General features: G+C 41.0%; 1 long non-coding RNA gene across 1 annotated transcript in view; it reads left to right on the plus strand.

The window, feature by feature from the left end:
* Positions 1 to 16,732, plus strand: part of LOC118570632 — a 153,047-nt gene extending 136,315 nt beyond the window's left edge. Inside the window, exons 4-6 of the long non-coding RNA XR_004943214.1 lie at positions 15,093 to 15,213; positions 15,431 to 15,549; positions 16,516 to 16,732. This is a non-coding gene — a long non-coding RNA (uncharacterized LOC118570632). The remainder of the gene's footprint in view (positions 1 to 15,092; positions 15,214 to 15,430; positions 15,550 to 16,515) is intronic.
* The last annotated feature ends 6,043 nt before the right edge of the window (positions 16,733 to 22,775 follow it).

Here is a 22,775-nt window from a genome sequence, read left to right on the forward strand (position 1 = left end):
AGATCAAAAGTTCCCTTGCTAGTGAGACTCCAATCGCCCCTGAGTTCTTGGACGTTTTTTGAGTATGTTTTGTTTGTAGGTGGTGCCTTTAGTCAATACCAAAATGAGAGCAACAGGGCAGAAGAGTTGGAGCCACTCTCAGAATATTGCTTCTTAGATGCACTGCCACCTCTGTGAATGTCACAGTCACTTAAAAACTGGAATCAAGTTGAACAAAACTTAATTTCAATATTCCTCATTCAATGACCCCAAATTCTGTTGGGTGCAGAAAAAAAACGATGAATGGCTGACCTTGACAGTGTCAGTCAGAGAGGACCAACAACAGACACTCTTCATTGTGTCGTGTGACGGTGACTCATTCGTGCTGAAGACATACAACAGAGTGCAAGGCTCATGGGGACATTCCTGGGCTCATCAGAGCATTCCTGAGCAGTTTTCTGTGCCTAAGTGCTGTGAATATATGTTGCTCCCATTGGCTAATAAATAAGCTGCTCTGGCCTATGGCCAGGCAACTTAGAGGCAGGCAGGAAATCCAAGAAAGACACAGGAAGAAGAAAGGCAGACACAGGAGAGACACCAGCCCACCACCAAGGGAGCAACATGCCACAGCCATATGACAAAACCTAGATTAATAAAAATTGGTTAGTTTAAGATGATAGAGCTATTCAGCAAGAAACATAAGCCATTGGCCACATAGTTTGTAATTAATATAAGCCTCTGTATGTTTACTTGGGACCAAGCAGCTGTGGGACATGGGTGGGAGAGATTTGTCTGGACCTCAGGACTGGGTGGGACAGAGGAAAAACTTCCCACTACATCTAAGTTCTTCTAACTTTTTGCCATGCAGACAAGCTGCTAAAAAAAAAAACAGAGTCTCTTCGGACTAGAGGAGTACAGTATGCTTCTCTATACAGGAAGAGCAAAAGGAAGAAAAGAGAGAGAAAAAACAGAAAGAGATAGAAAGAAAAGAAAGAAGTGACATGTATTTCACTGGAGTGTTTTAAAAATTATATACATTATATATTATATATGAATATTAAATATTAACACACTATATCACATAATATACATAATTTGTGCCCATGCATAGGCACAGAGCCCTGCTCTATCATTCTTCATTTTACTGAACCAAGAAAGACTGAGAACCAGCAAGCCCAAAGATCCTCTTGTCTCTGCCCCCAGCAACCCTAGGTTTACAGGCATGGATATGGCTACACCTGGTTTTTATGTGGGTGCAGGTATCCAAACTTTACCCACTGAGACATCTCTCTAAACCTCCTGCTGGAATGGGACAGGCATTCTATGGAATACAGAGAAACAGTTGCCTTGTAGAGAGGAACTCTATGCACCCAAAATCTACCAAATCTACTTATGTCGGTCAGGATTAATCATTCCTATCAAACCCCTGCAACATTTGCTGCTAGAGATTCCTGATGTCTCTAAACTCATTTCAAGTGCTTGTTAAGTTGATACTCTGTAGCACTGCCACAGGGAAAGAGCTCAACCCATATTGTACCCTCCCCAACTCAGGTTCCTGCTGAGAAGAGCCATCTTGAAGCACACATATTTAGATAAATTGAAAGTCTGGCGGTCCTGGAAACATGAACGATCTGGTCCTTTAAGCCAGGGAAGACATTTCCTTCTCCCCATGTCTGAGAGGCAGCCAGGCAGTCAACCATGCACAGCTCTTCTGCAAAGGATAATGGAGAACATAAATGCTATATCCACCCTCCTGTTGCCACAAGATCAGCCACGTGCCAGCTGTGGAAGGCTGGGCCCCAGGAGACCACACGGAGTCAGGCACATGCTCGTCCAGTTCCATGAAGCAAACTGGACAGTCTATTCTTGGGGGTAAAGCCTTCTGAGGCCCAGAAGTGTAACTGGATAGTCTTGTTCATCTATCCTGGAAGTGGTTGAAAAGCTCATCATCTGCTGGGGCCACTAGCACAGCACTTAGACACTGACTGACATTCCACTGGTCTCACTGATTGAGCCTTGACTTCTGACAGCCGGTATTATGGCCTGCTTCCAAGCATCCTGCTTCACACCCACCTGAGCCCACTACCGTGGTTCAAATTTGCATAGTTCCTAGAAATGGAAAGATGCTCTATTTCTGCTGCCCTGATACCTGCATCTCATCCATGTGAACCTACCAGGGAAATTTGCCTCCAATGAGTTATGGAAGATGGCAGGTACTCCACATGAAAGTACCATATGATGTCTAGTACCACAGAAATTCCTCTCTCTTCTAAAATACATCCCAGTATCACAAACCCTAGAACCCAGGCTACAGACACCTGCAGACATAGGCAATGTTGAGGGTAAAATATATGTTGACAATACACTAAAGTAGTACATACATCATTTTTTTAAACTTTAAATATAAATATTTTTAAATAAGTAAACTGCCTGAGGAAAAATCAAAATGATGATTACATCAAAACAATGCAATACAAGAAAGTCTAAGCAATTTAACAAGATCAGCAGTACAAATGAAGTTCACTGGAGATCATAAAAATATTGGAGATAGGGGAGCTACAGAATACAACACAGGACTTTAAGAATGCAGTTGAGAAACTGAATAAAAAAGGGAGAGACAAGTGGACACCAGCATTCACTATTCTCTGTGTCCTGACTAATGATGTGATGTGACCAGCTGCTTCCCTGGGGCTGCCATGATGTCCATGATGGACGGATTCCCCTGAACTATAAACAAAGGTAAACCCTCCCCCTTTAAGTTCAACTCATCAGGTATTTTGCCTCAGCAACAAGACTAATAACTAATGTAGATGGGGAGGAACCAACAAATTCAAACTCTCAGAGAAATATACACATTTCCAGATACATAAAACAAAACAAACTGAACCACAGGAGATAGAAAACCTGAATTGACCAAGAAAAATAATAAAAACAGTGACAAAATTCCCTCACAGGAACAGTCAAAGCCCAGGGCCTCACAGCAATAGTGATGTTTGTCGTCAAATTAAAGATTTAACACCATTCTTTGTAAAAGAGTTTCAAATAATTAAGGAGAACCAAAATCATTTTCAAATGTCAGCATTGTTTTGATCTCCGAACTAGACAGAAATATAACAAGGAACACCAAAAAGTCCATACAGCATGTGTGATGAAACCTTGGAGTTCTCTGCAGGCAGCTTGGCAGACATGCTCTCCCCCTCCTCCTCCTCCTTCTCCTCCTCCACAACCCTTCCAGCTTGCCTTAGTTAGGGTTTTTATTGCTGTGAAGAGACACAATGACTATGGCAACTCTTATAAACAAAAACATTTAATTGAGGTGGCAGCTTACAGTTCAGAGATTCGGTCCATTATTATCACAGTGGGGAGCATGGCAGTGTGCAGGCAGACATGGTGCTGGAGCAGTAGCTGAGAGTCCTACCTTTCAGGCAACAGGAAGTAGACTGAGACACTGGTATCCTGAGCATAGGAAACCTCAAAGCCCACCCCCAGAGTGACACACTTCCTCCACCTAGGCCATACTTAATCCAACAAAGCCACACCTCCTAATAGTGCCACTCCCTATGAAATAATGGGGGCCAATTACATCCAAACTACCACATTCCACTCCCTGGCCACCATAAGATTATAACAATATCATACTGCAAAATGCATTTAGTCTAACTTCAAAAGTCTCTGTAGTCTATCACAGTCTCAACAATGTTTCAAATAAAAAGTCAAAGTCTCTTCTGAGATTCATGCAATCTCTTAACTGTAATCCCCTATAAAATCAAAATTAAAAAAAATCACATACTTCCAACATATAATGGCACAGGATATACATGACCATTCCAAAACACAGGGAAGGGAGCACAGTGAGGAAATACTGTATCAAAGCAAGACCAAAAACCAGCTGGGCAAGCTCCAAACTCTGCATCTTCACATCTAATGTCAAAACAGTTTTCAGATCTCCAACTCCATTCAGCTCTGTTGTCTGCAACATACTTCTTTTTCTTGGGCTGGTTCCACTCCTGTTAGCAGTTCTCCTTGGTAGGTATACCATGACTCTGGCATCTTTAACCAGATGTTGGGGTCTCTAGGGCAATCGAGGCTTCAACTTCACAGCTTATGCAATGGCCTATGTACTAGACCTTCATTCAGAGGCACATCTCACACATGCCTGGCTTCAGTGTCTTTCTTTAGTCATGGAGGCAAATTCCATAATCCATTTCTTCTATTCTTAACTCTAAAGCCAGAACCAGGTGAACAAAGCTGCCAAGTTCTGCTCCTTGCTGAGGCTGGAACATGGACCCTTATTAAACTGCATCTTCACCAGCTTTCTGTCCTTTACTGCCTAAGCTTGGCTGTCCTGCAACTGGATCTATAGACCAGGCTAGCTTCAAAGTAAGAGATCTGCCAGCCTCTGTCTCTGTTAAAGGTATGCCCCATAACACCTGGCTCTCACTTTTCTTTAATTCCTTTCCACAAGTTGGAAAAAGCTGGGTGGGATCCTGCCCTGAGGTCACTACTCCCTTTATTCCATTTCTTAATCTGTTTATCTCCTTCAACACAGGGTTTAGCTCCATTCCACTTCCTGGTGCTCCCTTTCTCCTCAAAATTTACATTCTGTGATTTACCCTTCTTAACTTGCTCCTTTTCATTATAAGTCTTCATTAGAGTTACCACTAATAACCATATAACAGAGTCTATACTTGGCTGTTGTGAGATTTCTTCTGCCAATGGAATTAATCCACAACTCTTTCCTTTAGCCTCAGGCAGACTCTTCAGAAAAGGGCAAAGAGCAGCCACTTCCTTCACCAAAATATCAAAAGCACGATCTCTAGGCCACATACTAAAATTCTTTCCCTCTGAAACCTCTTGATCCCCACAGTTCATCAAACCATATTCAGCTCCACTGTCTTCCATGCTCCTACTAGGATGGCCCATTAAGATGTGCTTAAAGCATTCCACTGCTTTCCTAACCCAAAGTACCAAAGTTTAAATTCCTCTAAACAAAAACATGGTTAGGCCTATCACAGCAATACCCCAGACCCTGGTATCAACTTCTATCTTAGGGTTTTTACTTCTATGAAGAGACACCATGACCACAGCAACTCTTATAAATGAAAACATTTAACTGAGGTGGCTTACCATTTCTGAGGTTCAGTCCATTATCATCATGGCAAGGAATACAGTCTCATGCAGGCAGACATGGTGCTGAAGAAGTAGCTGAGAGTCCTACCTCTTGCAGGCAACAGGAAATGGACTGAGACACTAGGTGGTATCCTGAGCATAGGAAACCTCAAGGTCTGTCCCACAGTGGCATACTTCCTCCAACAAGGCCATACCTTACTCCAAACAAAGCCATACCTCCTAATAGTGCCACTCCCTATGAGGTAATGGGGGCCAATTACAGCCAAACTATTACACAGATTATACAAATTCAAGGAGAGAGGGACCTTGTGAATCTTCTCAGTTTCAGGAACCTCCTGAGACTTGTGAGTTGTTTACTTCCTAAGTTTTAATTTGTAGCCCCCAGGATGGACAGGTTTTTAATTAGAAGATATTACTAAACAATTGTGGAAATTCATTTTTTTAATACCAGCCCTTATCCTACCCTTCACAATAATAAACAGCATCAATCCCATCTCCTCTGCTGGCATACAAAAAAAAGCCTGGCATGGGTTTCTCTCTTTGATTATTGTCTTTCACCTTCTTCTCTTTAGTCAAGCTATAAAATACTCAACACTTAGTGTTTTTTTTCTGAATATATAACCATTTAGTGCCTACCCTTTCTATTCTACTAAAATCATATTTATTCTGTTCATAAGCATTCTGATAATTAATCAGTAATTGGTGTTTTTTTTTTTCCTGTACCTTTACTTTATGGCATTTGAAATTAGCTTTCACTTATGTTTTTTAAATGACTCTCCTCTCGGTGTGCAGCAACCATCGGATCTCTGACCTAACTTTTTCTTGCTCCAGTTCTACATGAACTGTAATAAATGCTTTGGATTGTCTGCTCTGTTGTTTCAGTGGGTTTGGCATGTGTTCATAGGTGAATGTGTCTGATGTGTGGGGGATTAAAACGTCTACTTGTTGGACAGGCCTCCTTCCAGTACAGAACCTGAAACCTTCAGGGATTTTCTCATGTGTACTGGGCAGATGCTATGCATCAGCCTTTGCATCAGGAGACAGAGAGTCAAGACAAGCAGCACAGTGAGGACTCTTGCAGGAAGGACAAGTCAGCAGAATCACAGAACCACCTGAAGAAAGCATTTGTGGCAGAGGAGGAAGTGGTAGCCTTTCCTATCAGTCCTAAAGCCATTGGTATGATGAATGGAAGAGTGTCCTCTCTGGGGCTGGAGATAGAGTAAACAAAAGGATAAACAAATCAGTATAGTAAGTTCAGGTAGTGAAAAGAGGCTAAGAAATGTGAAGCATGGCAATGTGATAAAGATAGCAAGTATGACTATGGGAATGCCTTAAAGCCACTCATCACCAAGCCTAGAGATTATATGGGGTCAGAGCAATGAAAGAATGGATTAGAGATGATGGAAATGCTTCATAAGGAGAAGGAGAAGACTCAAAGAAGAACAGTCATGCTAAAGCCTTGACATGTGAATGTGCTCACAAAGAAGTTACTGGACACGCATATGGTAGGCAGGGACAAGGGCAGGCCATGGGAGGAACTGGGGTTGCATTTTATGTGCTACTAGAACAGTTGTAGATTTTCCATTGATGATTGGTATTTGAGAATATTACTCTCCATCCTGCATGGAAAAGAAGTTCTCAGAGACCTTGAACAAAGGGAACAGCAGCTGAGTGGCAAGGTTTGGGTGGTTTGCACTAGTAGATGGAGATGGGATTTGACTCTAGAAACATCCACAAAGAGCTGATGACACTTGACTGACCTATGAGTGGGACGCCTGAATTTTGGACCTTAACAGTTAGATATGTTGTTAGTGGCATTATGCAGTGAAGACTCTGAAATGGGAGCGTGATGCAGAGCACAGTGCAGTGAAGGATCTGATCATGGACACATTTGCTTGAATGTATCTTAGGCTATCACAGGCAGCAGCAGAGGTTGAGTTTGGGCTATGGTAGTAACTGAGTCGGAAATGTAAACCTGAGAGTCACAAGACAGTGAATTGTTACAGAATAGATTTAAGAACAGAGACTAAGTCACTGAGAGTCCCGGTAGGGAAAACAAAACAAGACAAAAAACCGTGTCTGGAATGCAAGGAGTCATGTGAGTGAAATATTGGAAAACAGAAGGAGTCACTGAGCAGTGTCACAGAATTCACTGTTGGATGGGGAAGGATGCAGGCTGTTGGTGTCCTTGACACCAGGATATTAATGGAACAGCTGAGCTCACAACCTGAAGTGGAGGGAAGGGAGGTGAGAGAATAAAAGCAAGGGATGAGAGAAACCCTCCCCAGAAGGAGCAGGCACAGGAGAGGAGGCTGACTCTGAGCGGAGAATAGGCCGGCCTGTTTCTGTGTTTGCTTCACACAAAAGGTCACGCTTATTTGCTGAATGTGATCTCATGGAGGGACAAAGTAATGACTCCAAGGGGAGGAGGAATAATTACAAAATCAGAGCCCCAGGGAAGGTGAGAGGGAGGGTGTCCTGAGCAAAAATAGTGTTACTTGAATGCCCAGGAGCGATTCATCCATTTTCACAAGGATTGTGGAGCAGCTCAGGAGGCATAGGGTGGGGCTGGACTTTTCCTGTAACTTATATTTACAGAGATAGAGATAGAGATAGAGATAGAGAGAGAGAGAGAGAGAGAGATAGAGAGAGAGAGAGAGAGAGAGAGAGAGAGAGAGAGAGGTGGGGGGTATAGTGCAGTAGAAGCAGGAATATTGAACATTTGAGGGGGAAAAGAAAATGTAGACATGTCAGAGAATAAGTCTGTAATTTAACTGCAGAAATTTATAGGGGTGCCAAGCTTGGGAACTATGTCAATAAATATAAAGAGTTGCTGGTTGACACAGTGACAGGGCCACTTTTGGCTGGAGCAGGGACGATGATTACTTTCCCTTTGTAACTCCTGAGGTTTCCACAGGAGGTAGACAGTGGCTAGGAGGAGAGACAACACTACAGACTGGAAAGGGCTTTGTTTATGAATATCCCTCCTCATTTAGCTAAAACAACAGGCATAACCCAGTCCCTGGAATCTTCAACCTCACCCCTCAGTCTTACTTAGGAAATCCAAAGCAGTTCACACATGGGAAGATGTGTTTCCTTGTAAAGAATTGTGCTCTGTGGGGTCTTGTAGACATGGTGATTCTGTTTCCAGGCTATGCCATCAGGGAAACAACACAGCTGTCTGCTTCGGTATTATGTGGTCGCATGTCTGAATTCTGTGTGGGATGCTTATTAGCTGGGCAAACTAAAATATATGACCCAAACTCCATCTACTTCTAACTCCATCAGTAAAATAAAAATATCAATGTGTATTTCATATGCCAAGTTCAAAGGGAATAAGTATTTAGGGAAGGCTCTCTGCTATACAATGTTTAGGGTATCATCAAAGAACGAAGCCAGTATCACAAGCTAGGAGACCATGGCAGAATGATTGACAGCAGAGCCTATGACCAGCAGGGAAACTGGGCACAAACCTAAGAAGATGCTGTCTTCTGTTATCAAGGGACACATAGGACAGGACTCAGCTCTGAGAAAGTACCAATGATGGCATCCCTATGAGGTTTTAAAATCTTGACTCCATGGTAGGGGTGAGGGGAGAGGCATTTGTCTTTTCCTGTTAACTCAAGTTCAACTTTTCTTAACCATTTTGGTGGCTTTGAAATCACCACAAAATTTAATTTCCTTCTATCCACAGTATTTTGTTCAGATAACATAAGCCATTAGAGTTTGAATAGTTTTAAATATATTTGGGAATGGTCCCATCTGTTTTAGATTGGCTTTCTTTTGACTCAACCATCTCCATCATTTTGAGATCAGTAACGCAAAGTATGCTCCTGGTCTTTGTGCCTCATGGGCACCATTCCCCGTTCTGATGTGATCCTATGTTGGTTAGAACTGCCCTTGAGTTTGAGATGGAATTTGAAAACTACACAAAATAGAGCGGCACTTGTTCCTTGACATATTTTTCTCTGATTTTGCCTAGCTTTATGTAAACTTAATGCCAGTTTTATTGTCAGAATTCAGAAAAGCTGCTCATTTTCTACTGTGAAAAAATATTCATCTGTACCTTTGCAAGAATGTAGAATCTATTTTTCATGTATTCTGTGGTTTAAAAATAAAACAGAACCCTGACAGTATTAGTCATTATTATAAAAGACAAAAATAAAAATAAACAATAATGGCATTGAGGTTGTGATTTTGTATTTGCAGAAAGCCATAGTGTTAGCTCCGAGGATAATAATTCCAGTTCTGAAAGGTGATAAAATTTACATTTGAGCATGTATACCCACATGCATAGCTTCACATGCACACTCATAGACATGCACATTCAGACATGAGTAGAATTATGTAATATGCTGTGAAAGAAGAGATGTACTGGAAGTTTGCAATCAAATAAGACATATAATCAACCCAAATGATTATTAAAGCAGGCCACATGTATTCTGTCACTTGGTTTATGAAATTTTTCATGACATCATTTGTCATTAACATCTTATCCAACCAAGATTCTATGGCTTCTGGAACACTGACTTCATGAGCAGAAGAGACTGTGCACAGGGGCAGAGAACGACTCAGTGGGTCAAAGAACTTCCTCTGCAAGCATGAGGCCCTAAGATCAGATCCCCATTACCCAGGTAAAAAGCCAGGCATAGCCACACGGCTGTATCTCAGTGACTGATGGGGCAGAGAAAGAGAAAACTTCAGGGGTTTGTTGACAGTCGGTCTATCCAGACCATAGTGAGCCCAAGTTCAGTGAGAGGTCTTCTCTCAAGGGAATAAAGCAGAGAATGATAGTATAAGATGCCCAATGATTTCCATCAGACACTGTGTATATACACAGGAACATAAGTCTACACATGGGCACACATGTGCATATAGCACACAAAACCTAAAAATTAATTATGTAAGAATATTTAACTTTGAACAGCTGAACAGCCAGCTTTAATCTGCCTCGCACATGGAAGGACAGTCCCAAGACTGTTGACAAATTGCTAAAAGGTCTTATTAAATAACAAACATGAAGCCAGATATAGAGGTGAAAACCTAAGAGATGAGGGAAATAGAAAAAGCCACAAGCTAACCTCACCTCACTGACACCTCAGTCTCCAAAAAGAGAGAGCTACTTCCTATATACCCATACCTATATGCCTTTCTGTTCTGTTCTCTCATTAGCTCTCTCAGCCCAGCTACATCACTTCCTCTTCCTACCCAGCTCTGTCACATCCTGTCTGTCTGTACAGACCTCCAGACCTCTATGATTAGTGCTGGGATTAAAAGTGTGTGTCACCATGCTTGGCTTTGAAATTACCAGTGTGGCGTTGAATTCATAGAGATCCAGACAGATCCCTTTCTCCCAAGTGATAGGATTAAAGGCATGTGCTAACATTGACTGACTTCTATGTTTACTTACAGTGGCTGGTTTTTTTCCTCTGATCTTCAGATAAATTTTATTGGGGGATACAATACATCACCACATTCTCTGTCACTATTCATAACCCTGAGCCATCAGGAAGAAGAATGCCTCAACTGCTACATAGGCACTTCATAAAAAATGGTTAAAGAAGTGATATTAGATCATCATGGGTTCAAAATATGAAATTCAGCTTTTTGGGAAATGAAATAGAAGCCTGGCCACACAGAACACTGTGTATAACACATAAAATTTCTGGAAGGTGAAAAAATGAAGATAGATTTTCTCGGGGTCTCAAAACACAAGTTCGGTAAAGAGTTGGGTGAGTTCTTTTTTGCTTCATGTAAATCCTAGAGTTGGAGATGAAGAGTCAGAAACTCAAAACATTTACAAATAAAATAAGCCCTGAAGACTTATTCTTCAAATGCTAAAAATCAAACAAACAGAAACTCCACCTAAGGAAATCAGAAAGTTTTGAAATCTTCTTTACTACAGATAGTGACAGAGAGTGACTCATGGCTTCAGCAGTGTCCAACAAACAAAGGCCAAGACAGGAGCTTGGGGCATGTTACACTCCACAATTTAGATGAACATGCCAAACATTTGAAAAACCCTCCTAACTCTTATCAGCACTCAGCACGAGGGAGACAGAGTCCCTCCCATCACCACTGAGGAGACTGTGTTATCACTGCTAATCCTCCCCAGAAAATATTCTCCCAGTCCTGGGTAATTTCATAGAAATGCTCTACCAAATATCCAAAGCACAGACAGCACAGTACTGCACAACTCTTGAAGGCTTGAGAAGAGAGGCATGAGCAACTCCTCAGCTAAAGTTGGCCTGATAAAACTCTAAGACGACACAAAAAGGAAATTCACAAATGAACAAATTTCATAAATACTGACAAGGATCACTAATGAAATATCAACAATGGAAATTCCATCATTTCCAAAAGAATACTGAACTATGAAAAGTCAAGTTTCTTCCAGAGATGCAAGACTAGTAAGATATTTAAAACTCAACCAGTGTACCCCTCAGAGTAGACTAAAGAAGAAAAATTAGATGAACGTAGTAATTGATGTATAGAAAATCATCACACAATAGGCAACAGATTCTCAGTGAGAAACTCTGGACCAGGAACAAAGTGAAAAATTTTCAACTAAAAAAAATTCACACAAAAATCTGTCAGCCAAAATTGTACCTACTGGTGGAACAATCAAAGTTTTCTTCTTAATATGGAGAAGCCTACAGTGTGTTTTCTGATCATGCAGTGCAATGTAGTCAGAAATTATGGACAATATTCAAAGTGAGGAGATGAGATGAGAAAGCATACAGCCTTAAAGACTATTTGCAGGTGATGTGGCTGTTTAGAAGGTTCTGAGGGCTGTATAGAGTAAGTCTTATGTCTAGCATCTTAGTTAGGGTTTCTATTGCTGTGAAGATACACCATGACCGTGGCAATTCTTATAAAGGAAATCATTTAATTGTGGTAGTTTGCTTACAGTTCAGAGGTTCAGTCTATTATTGTCACGGCAGGAAGTGAGACAGCCTGCAGGCAGACATACATCTTGACTGACAGGTGACAGGAAGTGTTCTGTCTCATTGTGCATGGCTTGAACACATATGAGACCTCAAAGCCCTCTTATAGTGACACACTTCCTCCACCAAGGGCACAGCTACTCCAACAGAGCCACACTACCTAATAGAGCCACTCCCTTTGGAGGCCATTTTCTTTCAAACCACCACATCTAGTAAGGAAACTGAGCAAGAGTTTAGGATTAATACAAGCATATAAAGTTATCTGTGTTTCTCTCTACTTCCAATAGACATTCACACAGGAATCAAAAATAAGATGCTATTTAATAAGACTCAAAATGTTATACTAAGGAGCAAACTTTTGAAAAGCATAAGTAGAATCAGTGAGGAAAGCACACAATGTCAGTAAAAATGGATTAGAACACATGAAAAGACATACCATGTTCATGGATTAGAAAACCACAGTGAGGTCAATTCTGCAAAAACTGATATGCCAGCTTAGTACAGTTAATATTGAACTCTTCATAAACTTTCATAGATGTGGGTACCAATACTCTAAAACTCACATGGGCAATTAAAGGACCTAGAATATCTTTTAAAAAAAAATTGAAAATGGGGGAAAGACAAAAGGAACTTGTCTAGTTGTATTTTTAAGATTTATTACTATAGCTAACTTAACTAAGAGTGCACAGATGTAGAAGGATTAACAAAACAGAGAAAAATACTGAAGCTCACGCAGACCAGAGGAGAACTTAGACACCGACACTCCTTTCTGCCTCGCTGTGACTAAGATGGTGACAGAGAAAGCAGTGGTGATTGTGTCACATCTACACCCAACGTGAAGAAAAGCGGAGTGTGGGGGAAAGTGAGGTCACGCGTTATTCACAGTAAAACCTCGCATGGGTCATATATTAAACACAAAAGGTAAAACTTTGGAGAAAAATATAATGAGTTAAAATCTCAGGGTCTAAACCTGCAAAGATTTCACAGAAAGTGCTCTATAATAAGAGGAAAAGAATAAGAAATTTTACAAAGTCCTTTCTCCAGTTCTTTCCCTTTAAAGCCAAGAGAAAATGAGAAAAAAAGAAAAAGACTTTACTGCTCAACCTAGTTGTATTGAAGACACACTCTGATACTGTCAAAGGACACCAGGGAAGTGAATGTCAAAATCGCTTCTCTTGAGGGTGAGCAGACAGACAGGCAGGCAAAAGGACACACAGACTACAAAGTCTACCAAGCTGTCCATCCCTTGTTCCTCAAGAGGGACAGGCCTTGTGGTTTAGGAGGAGGCTTGACTTCTGAAAGAGGAATTACCACAGAGCTGTCCATCATCTTTGCTGTTAGAAGGGTCGAGTGTAAGAGGGAAAAGACTCATATCACACTGGGCAGCACTGTTAACAAACCCTTAGCAAGTAACACAGAGCCTCGAAGTGTAAGAAGACTCCCCTGTGGTCTGAACGGGAGTCTTCTACAGACCCGGACAAACAAATAATGAGAAATGTTCAGAGGAAAAATGACCCAAATCTTGACACTCCACCTAACTGTGTTACACACTAATAAAAATACAACGAAAGAACTTTTTAACAGTGACAGACACAGTGGTGGCTTGACCACAGAACATGACAGATGAAGTTCAATCTTCCACATCACAGCTTAAATATACTATCGGAAACTATAACAGAACAAAATTAAAAGAAGGGCTGAGAAAACTTTCCCAGAAGCCTCTGAGCCTCAGTTATTAGGTAAATGGCTCCTTACACTCCTACAACAGAATATGAGAACGTGCACCACTTAAGTAAGTCTACAATGAACCTTTCAAAAATCAGTCCTATGTTAATTGAAAAGCAAAGAGCTAATTATGTTAATTATAAACATTACCTTTATAATGAAAATATAATAGAAAGTATGAAATGCCTTTTAATAAAAAGGAAAGTTGACCAAGTTCCAGATGAAATCTTAATTCAAAGCTAATGTGACAAAATATTTTTAAAAACCAGTTATGATAGACAGTAGGTGATTTCATAGTCTTAAGTATAGCCAAAAATTTTGAAATATTAAATACTGAATTATTCTAAAAGTGAGAGATCTGTAAAAAATATTCCAAAGAGCAGAGAAACATAATAGTTAGAGGCAGAGGTAAATTAACTGCAAACTTGATGTTCCACCTAACTCAAAAGTAAATGTGACTTATGTGTTTCTTGTTAAAGCATGGTGTCAATAGAGCAGGGGTTAGCTGTCATGATCAAATGCAGGGTGTGTACTTCAAATGCTGTATGAGAGAACAGGCCAAGATGCAGAGGAGATTTATATACAGATACTGAATGCACCAATAAATGATCTTCAAACATGTTTGGAAAGCTGGGTGAAACAGAACACTTTTCTGGAAAAAGACAACCTCATAAAAGACACTGCCTACTGTGGAGGTTATCAGTCACTACACGGAAAATTTACAAGGTGGTATGCAACTACTACTAGTATGGACTCAGTTTCACAAGTAAATCAGGGAAGAGGAAACCTCTAAGCTCCTTTTGTGCAACAAAGCAAGCCTCCCATACAACCAGGAAACAGAAAAGGAAGTGAAGTCAGCTACCTAAGGCTTACAGTGTCCCTACAGCAGTTCAAAGGCAATCTCACCTGCTCAAAGATGCCTATCAAAAGAAATCCGATAAAAACCAGATTATTGTAATGGGCCCAAAGATAGTCTCAATCTCACTCATAAATAAACCATGAAAAACAACAGAGAATCTTGAAAAGTTCTACAATGTGTACAAACCTTTTGACAGTATTCTTTATGGCCTTGGTTGGGTGTGGATAGGATTTTTTGACAGTTCACTAGGAAGCAGTTATCATAGGACACTTTCAAAGGCTTTGGCCACAGTTACCAAAAATTAAAAATGCACAATCAGCTGACTCCAAGTCCCATTTTAAGAGTCTGGCCAACTGACATATATGGATGTGGAGTGAAAACATTTACTGTACAGCAAATATTAGAAACCAGTCAAAAACCATCTTAAATGCACTGTGGCATATCTTCCGCAGGGCTGTCTACAGATGCCAGAAAGAAAAGGATAAATCTGCACAGCTGCACTCCTCATCCCAGAAGATCCTCTCAACACCTGTGATGGATGGCTGGGACCTTAGAAAGCACCACACTTCCTATGTACTGAACTTTTTCTTTTTATTCATACATACCTATGACCTGAAAGTTATGAATCAGTTGCAGTAAGAAATTAACAATGAAAACTAATAATCACATGAAATATTATAATGTACCACAAAACCAAAAACCCAGTTCTGTAATTGTGTGCCTGTATTTTTTGGTTTTCTTTACTCCTCTGACTGAAAACATTGCTCTGTCTTGTCTGCTGGTACCACAGGTGACCGCAGGGAAGAGAAACAGGAGAAAGATACAATGTATCTTAGAGGATCTGCTGTATCTACGTGAGCATGCCCCATGAGGTCCATGAACAGAAGAGCTGCTGGAGAGTAGTTCAAGGTCAGCCTTGCCTACATAGCAAGTTCCAGAGACAGCCAGGACTACATAGAGAAACCCTGCATCAAGAAACAAAACAAATGTATCACCTATAAATGAGACCTTGAGCATATTTATAAAAATATACAAGAAACTTAAAATAGATTTCCTTAACTATCAAATTTACTTTTTAACACATGGTTTATGAAAAACTTGACAGGTGTATATTACTATGTAAATATTAATACGCATATATGTGCTTGCTTATTAATATAAAATTTATCAGCGTGGAAAGAGAAGGTGCACATGGTCCTTAGCAAATGATCTAGGCTGTCAGGTATCAACAGAAGTAACACCAGAAAGAGTGGTGAGAAAGTGCTTCCCATACTGTAGTTACAGAGACGGTAACCTCTTAGGTCTCCCAGAAGAGAGACATCTCATGTACCAGACCCCAGTGTTTGTGGATATTGTCATGTTATTAGTTAGGAGCTAAAGGTTGCAGTGTGGACAGGGTGTGAGAAACCAGCCACAGAGCCTTGTAACTCCTGGTTGACTTGCGTTGGCAGAGCACTCACACCAAGAGGGAAACTGTAAGGTGGTTGGATGGAGCAACAGGGTAAAGAAACCACCAGAGTGTGCATCAGTGTGTGAGTGTGTGTGGGGGGGGGTGTATGTGTTGGGGCATGTGTACTGTCAATTTCAGCACCAGGAAATTTTTTATGTGAGAAAACTGTTTAGAATAATGGCAGAGAGTCAGATGTGGATGGATTTATTGGATTATGTTGAAAGAAGGTTACCTCAGTCCTCATGTGCCATTTGTGTCCCAGGTGGCCTGCAGCCATCCTTAGGAAACAGTGGGGACATGTATCATTCAGTGGAGTAAATGGGTGCCAGAAAATGGGTTATGTCGTGTTATCAGCTGAGCTGGACAATTGACAATGATAAAAGTTAGAACATTACAAACACTTTTCTAATTGTTTTTTTAAATAGGATTTCATGAAGCCCAGGCTGACTTCAAGGTCACTGTACAGCTGAGGATGGCTGAACTCTGCCCGTCAAATGCTGCAATTACAGGCATGCATCACGGTTTTCTAAATTTAACTTACTATTAGGAAGTGGGATGCTCATTTTGTTATCATTAAGACTATTCTTGAATATTTTACCTTTTTCTGTTTCAATCAAATATTTCACAACAAAATGAAAAAATATCCAGGGAGAATATGCTTTATCAAAAATCAATCCAAAGTGAAAATAAAACTGTGATATTTTATGTAAATGAGAAAAACATAATTCTTTTGAGCTCTTTTTGCATGATAAGAAAAATTAGTTTGGGAGATGAGAATGTTAGTCAGCAGTAAAAGGCTTTTCTAGAATATTCAAGATCTTGAGTGCAATTCAGTCACAAAAGCACATGTTAATGAGATGAATGAAAAGAGATTTGACTAAATTTCAACTCTTAAAATAACTATAAGCATATATGTACACATATTAATATCAAATAATAATAATGATATTCAACTAATACTAATTACTGATATCTAACATAAAATTTTTATGATGGACATGTAGTATCTTAAGTTTTTAATCTTCATAAATAGTACTTTGAGAATTATGAGTCATACTTTAAAAATGTCCATTTTAAGAACTGTAATAGACATTTCTGGATGAGGAAAGGTGATTTTTTAGTCTGTCTTACTGTTTATCATTATGTGTATTTTCAGAGCTCTATTGAGGAGAAATGTCTACCCAATCATGACTGCCTCTCTCAGAAATAAACAGTTTTAATAAAATGATGCTGTCCTACATACAGTTCCACAGTTCAGTTCTGGGACATTAATGTCTTACTAAAACACACCTTCAACTTTGCGGTTAACATCTGCTACATAAACAAGTCAAGCCAACCAGTGACCTTTCTTCTATACATTTCACATAGCATGTGCTCTTGTCTTCCTGGCTTCCAGCATGTAGCATGTCTGAGGGTGCCCCAGAAGGTGCTATAGTTTGTATCAACAATCTTTCCTTTTTATTGATAAATAGACACCTTTTGGTGGATGAGTCAAACCTTCTCTTCCTTCTGTCAATTGATGAGTACATACATGGCTTCAGGTCCTTCCCTCAGTTGGTGGGTACATGCATGGCTTCAGGTCTGGGTTACTAGGAAGCATGCTGCCACCATTCTTTATGTAAACATTTTTTCATTTTCCTTACATTCAGAGAAGCAGAATTGTTTGGGGTTTTGTGATGATTTATACATAACACTTGTGTGTGTGTGTGTGTGTGTGTGTGTGTGTGTGTGCATCTGCATGTGTGTGTCTATATGTACACTAAAGTGTAGGTGACTCTGGAGTCCACAGGAGGCATTGGGTCCCCTGGAGTCACTGGTGGCTGTAGCAACCCTACATGGGTGCCCGGAACTGAACTCTGACCCTCTGCAAGAACAGCAATACTCTTAGCCCCTAAGCCCCATGGTTTAACGTTAAGAAATTGCTGTACTATTTCCCAAAGCAGACCTAACAGTTCATATTCCATCTAGAATTTAGATCAGAGTTCACGCTCCTCTTTATGCTGGTCAGCATGGTGTCTGTCATTTTCCACACAGCCATGCCAGTCAATTTGAGGCAGAATATTACTATAGTTTTGAGTTGCTTTTATGTAGTACCTGGTGATACTGAGAAGGTTTTCTAGTATTATTGATTAATAGTCTTAGTGAAGTATCCATTTAAATGATTTCCTCATTTTAACTGTATCACATTGTTTATCTTACTGATTATATTCTTGGTATCATCTAACAACAAGCTATTAGACAAGTGCCTAGCAACTATTGCTATCAACCCTTCTCATATTCTTAACAGTATGACTATAAGGGAAATGTTTTAAATTTTTATAAAGCCTCAGTTTGCTTACTTTTCCTTGATGAGTCACACTTTTGGTGTTGTATCTAGTCCTCAGTGAACATAGTTGTGAAAACGTTCATAGCAGTGTTTTCACCAATATTTTCTTCTCTAGCAGACACTACCACCATCTCTAATTTAGAAATGGGGATAAGAGCTTTCAAAATTGAGAAGCCAAATCACACAGTGCATCACTGACAGAGCCAGGATGCTGAGGCTGCCCTGCTGACATCAGCGTCCATTGTAGGGAGCACAGCGGGCCACTGCATGGCTCTGGTCTATGATGTCCACACACACTTAAGGCCTCCCTCAGCGGCACCAAGTGAGAATCATCATCCAGGCATGTAGATTAGACATCAGCACAGAGGCACCCAACAGGATAAGCCTGACCCCGAGCTGAAGACTGGCTTTGGCTTGTGCAGGATGAACATCCCTCGACTGGACTGTGGCCGGTTTCTGGACCTGCCCCATCCTCAGCCTCTCCCTGTCCTGTAGCTATGAGATGATTTCATTCTCTATGCTTCTCTTTTGTTACACAGCTCTGCTTCTCTTGTTTGTACAGTCCTCATTATGTACAGATATTGTGAAAGGTGCTTAGTAGATTACCAGGAGAGTTGGCTGCAGGTTGAATAGCCAGAAACTATAAGCTAACAGAGAGAACAGCTGTTATTGTAATAAATCTCATGGTTCAGGCCATCATTTTATGCTAAGTGTCCTCCCAGATCTAACGCTATGTGATTATTAAACATGACCTATAATAAAAGTATAGTATGCAGACAGAAGAAATTGGTTTGAAGTAAAAAGACCCCAATACCTTCCTGAGGGGACATTTGGGCTTTGACAGGCACTTGGAGCCTCCCCTGTTACCGTTCAGTTCCATTTCCATTTAAAGACCTTGAAAATGTTCAATACACGTCACTGAGCAGACCCAGGATGTTTCCCTGTGGCCTGCCTTCCCTGCTTTCCAGGTCTGTAACTAGATGAATGGTTTGAAGAAGCACTGCGCTTTAGTGATAAATAATAATACAGTCCAGGGGATGCACCAGCCTTGACTCACATGAGCACCTTGACTTCAGGCTCCCCTTCTCCTCCCACTCAAGGTAAAGGCCAAATCAGTGAAAGGTCAGGCTGACTGGTGTGGGTTATTGTAATATTGTTCTTGGCCTGTCCAGGGATCAATAGCAAGTGTCATCATCCATTTTCCTGAAACATTGATGCTAACTTCATTATCCTGATGCAGGGAAGACAGCAGGCCCGAAGCACCGTCAGTCCATTGCTTCTCCAGCTACCATTTGAAGGAAAAAACCTCAACAGTAGGATGCTTGCTAGGGGCTCTTCATCACAGCCATGAGAGTATAGAGGAGCCAAGCCTCCAATCGCCGCTGGTGGCTATGTGCAGTTCACACATTAATCTGTGAAAGAAAAGGGCAAACCACCATGCCTCACAAACCCCAGGAAAGAGAAATGCTAGAAGAGGTCCTTTCCAAGGACCCTGGTTTTACATAAAGATGCCAACGGCATCCTCCTGTGACTGAGGTGTGCCTGCAGACAGCTGCCTTCCTGGTCATAGGTCCCACAGCTCTCCAGTTCTTGACAGGTAAGAAACTTTGGTAGGCGGGATAAAAGAGGAGATAACAATGTAAAACACTTAAGCCGTGGCAATCTGCAGTCACAGTGAACAGGTTTGAGCTCTTGCTGGTTTTATGGTCAAGTTAATACCTGAACACATATAACATCTTAGTCTGTCTTTGTAATGCTGGGCCTGACCCAGTTGACCCACTGGAGCCTTTTAAAGACGACTTGGTGTAAACAGGCCAATTTAAATGCCTCGACAGCACATGGTATCTGTTCATACCATTTGGGTCTTCTGCTTGAATTACACCTCATGGGTTACAAAGGCCAAATATCCATATACTAACATCTCAACAGCTGCAGAATGAAAGCAGTGTGCAAATAATACTGAAATATTGCATTTACTAAACATTCTGTATGTGAAAGAGTAAAGTGTTTTAAAAATAAGCCAAAGCTCAACAGGCCATGACATATATTCAAAGTGTTTTCCCTTTGAAAGTACAATTCCAGCTTTCGTTATCAAGTCATACACACCACACACACACACCACACACACACCACACACACACCACACACACCACACACACACACACCACACACACACACACACACACCACACACACACACACACACACACACACACACACACACACACACACACACACACACCACACACACACCACACACACACACACACCACACACACACACACCACACCACACACACACACACACACACCACCACACACACCACACACCACACACACCACACACACACACCACACACACCACCACAACACCACACACACCACACCACACACACACCACACACACCACACACACACACACACACACCACACACACCACACACACACACCACACACCACACACACACACACACACACACACACACACACATATTGCTGAGAGTGCAAAATTGTAAAACAATACTAACATTTAAATCACATAGAAATCTTCACACAAGAAAATATAATTAACCTTCACCTAAGAATGAACTTCAAATATGGGGATGGCCACAGTGATTAACCTTAAATGATTAATTGCCTTATGAAATAATGTGTCTGTGTTTATCATGGCTGTGACTTCTTGTTATGATATAACATAGTGTCCTTCTTTCTATGATATAAACATTGCATGAATTAGTTAATTAAGGAGGAAATGAATCTCAGAAACAGTACACGTTAAAGAAGGTGATGTCTGTAGAAAATTAAATTTTTCTCCCTGTGATTACTAATTTTGAGAGAGAGAAGAGAGACAGGAGAGAGAGAGAGAGAGAGAGAGAGAGAGAGAGAGAGAATCCACCAATGGAGATGAAGTACTATAAAGAGGCTTTAAACAGAGCTTGTAAAGATTTTCCTGCAAGTGCTGGCGTCCCCAGTGATGGGCATTACACACTTTAACATGAAGATAAAAAATCAGAACACATTTGGAATACAGCAATGATGAAGCCACTTGAGTTTATGAAAAGCCATTTAAATGTTTCATTTGTAAAAAAAGATGACTTTGGGGAAATATGAAATATGATTTATATAACAGTACAAGCCTCTACTGACTCCTGTGGGGCCAGCCCCTTATAGATTAGAATTTAGAAGGAGTCACCCTTTATCAGAAAGCAGAGACTTTAGACACACAGAGGCACTGTAGAGGAGATGTGTTATATCAAGTTCTTGTGCTAAAGACAGAGTGGATTTTGGTTTTAGAAGATGGGGCCAGGAGACACCTCAGTGGGTGAAGTACCTTCCATGCAAGCCTGAGGGCCTAGTTCAGATCCCTATATTCACATCCAAAACAGGGGTGACGGCTGGTGTACATTTGCCACCCCACCGTTAGACAGCCAGAGGTGGGCAGATGCCCAAAGCTCATCAGTCAGCCAGTCTAACCAGGGTGTCAGGTTCAGTGAGAGTTTCTGGGAAGAAAAGGGGGTGAGCTTCAAAAGAAGGTATCCAATGAGAAACACCTAAGGTTAACCTCTGGACTTCACATGCACACCCACACCTGCATACCCATGCCTGCACACCCACACCTGCACACCCACATCTGTACACCCATACCTGAATACCTACACATACACAACTGAACACCTATGTGTATACATCCATATGTGCATACTCAAATATGCATACCCAACCTGAACATCTACATATATACACCTACCCATATATGCACACCTATATATGTACCCATACACATGCATATGCACACATGCACACTCACATTGACACACTTATACACACATATAAAATAGGAATAGAAATTATAAGCCTTCATGGAATGTAGAATTGTTGTCAATCTACAGCCTGTTTATCTATGATTATAAGAACAGAGTATTTTAATCTTCTGGTCCCCAGCAAACACCATGAAATTGAGTGTTAAAAAAGAACATTTCCCAAAGGAAAATCAGGTGAGGGAATGAGGCAAGAAGCCACTCTCCACAGCACCCACTTCAGTTCTCTGCTGAGTGCTCCAACAGGCCCCACCAGTTCCAGCTTGCCTGTGCTGAGCTGTGCTGGAGTGCTGAGCTGCACTGGGGCACTGAGCTGCACTGGGGCACTGAGATGTGCTGGGCTGCTGAGCTGTGGTGGGGTGCCAAGTGTCTCCTGTCTGTCTGTCTAGATGTAAAGCTTCTGCAGAAGAGCTTTCTTCTGTTTCATATACATGGGAAAGAAAATAAAATAAACCTGTAATTGACACCTTCCCTCAGTGGGCAAAAAAACTGGAGAAACTTGGTAGATTCTGTGATTTAACCAGCAGCTACCAGATTCCATAT

This window comes from Onychomys torridus, chromosome 19 (assembly GCF_903995425.1).
Source record: "Onychomys torridus chromosome 19, mOncTor1.1, whole genome shotgun sequence".
NCBI classification, from domain to species: Eukaryota; Metazoa; Chordata; class Mammalia; order Rodentia; family Cricetidae; genus Onychomys; species Onychomys torridus.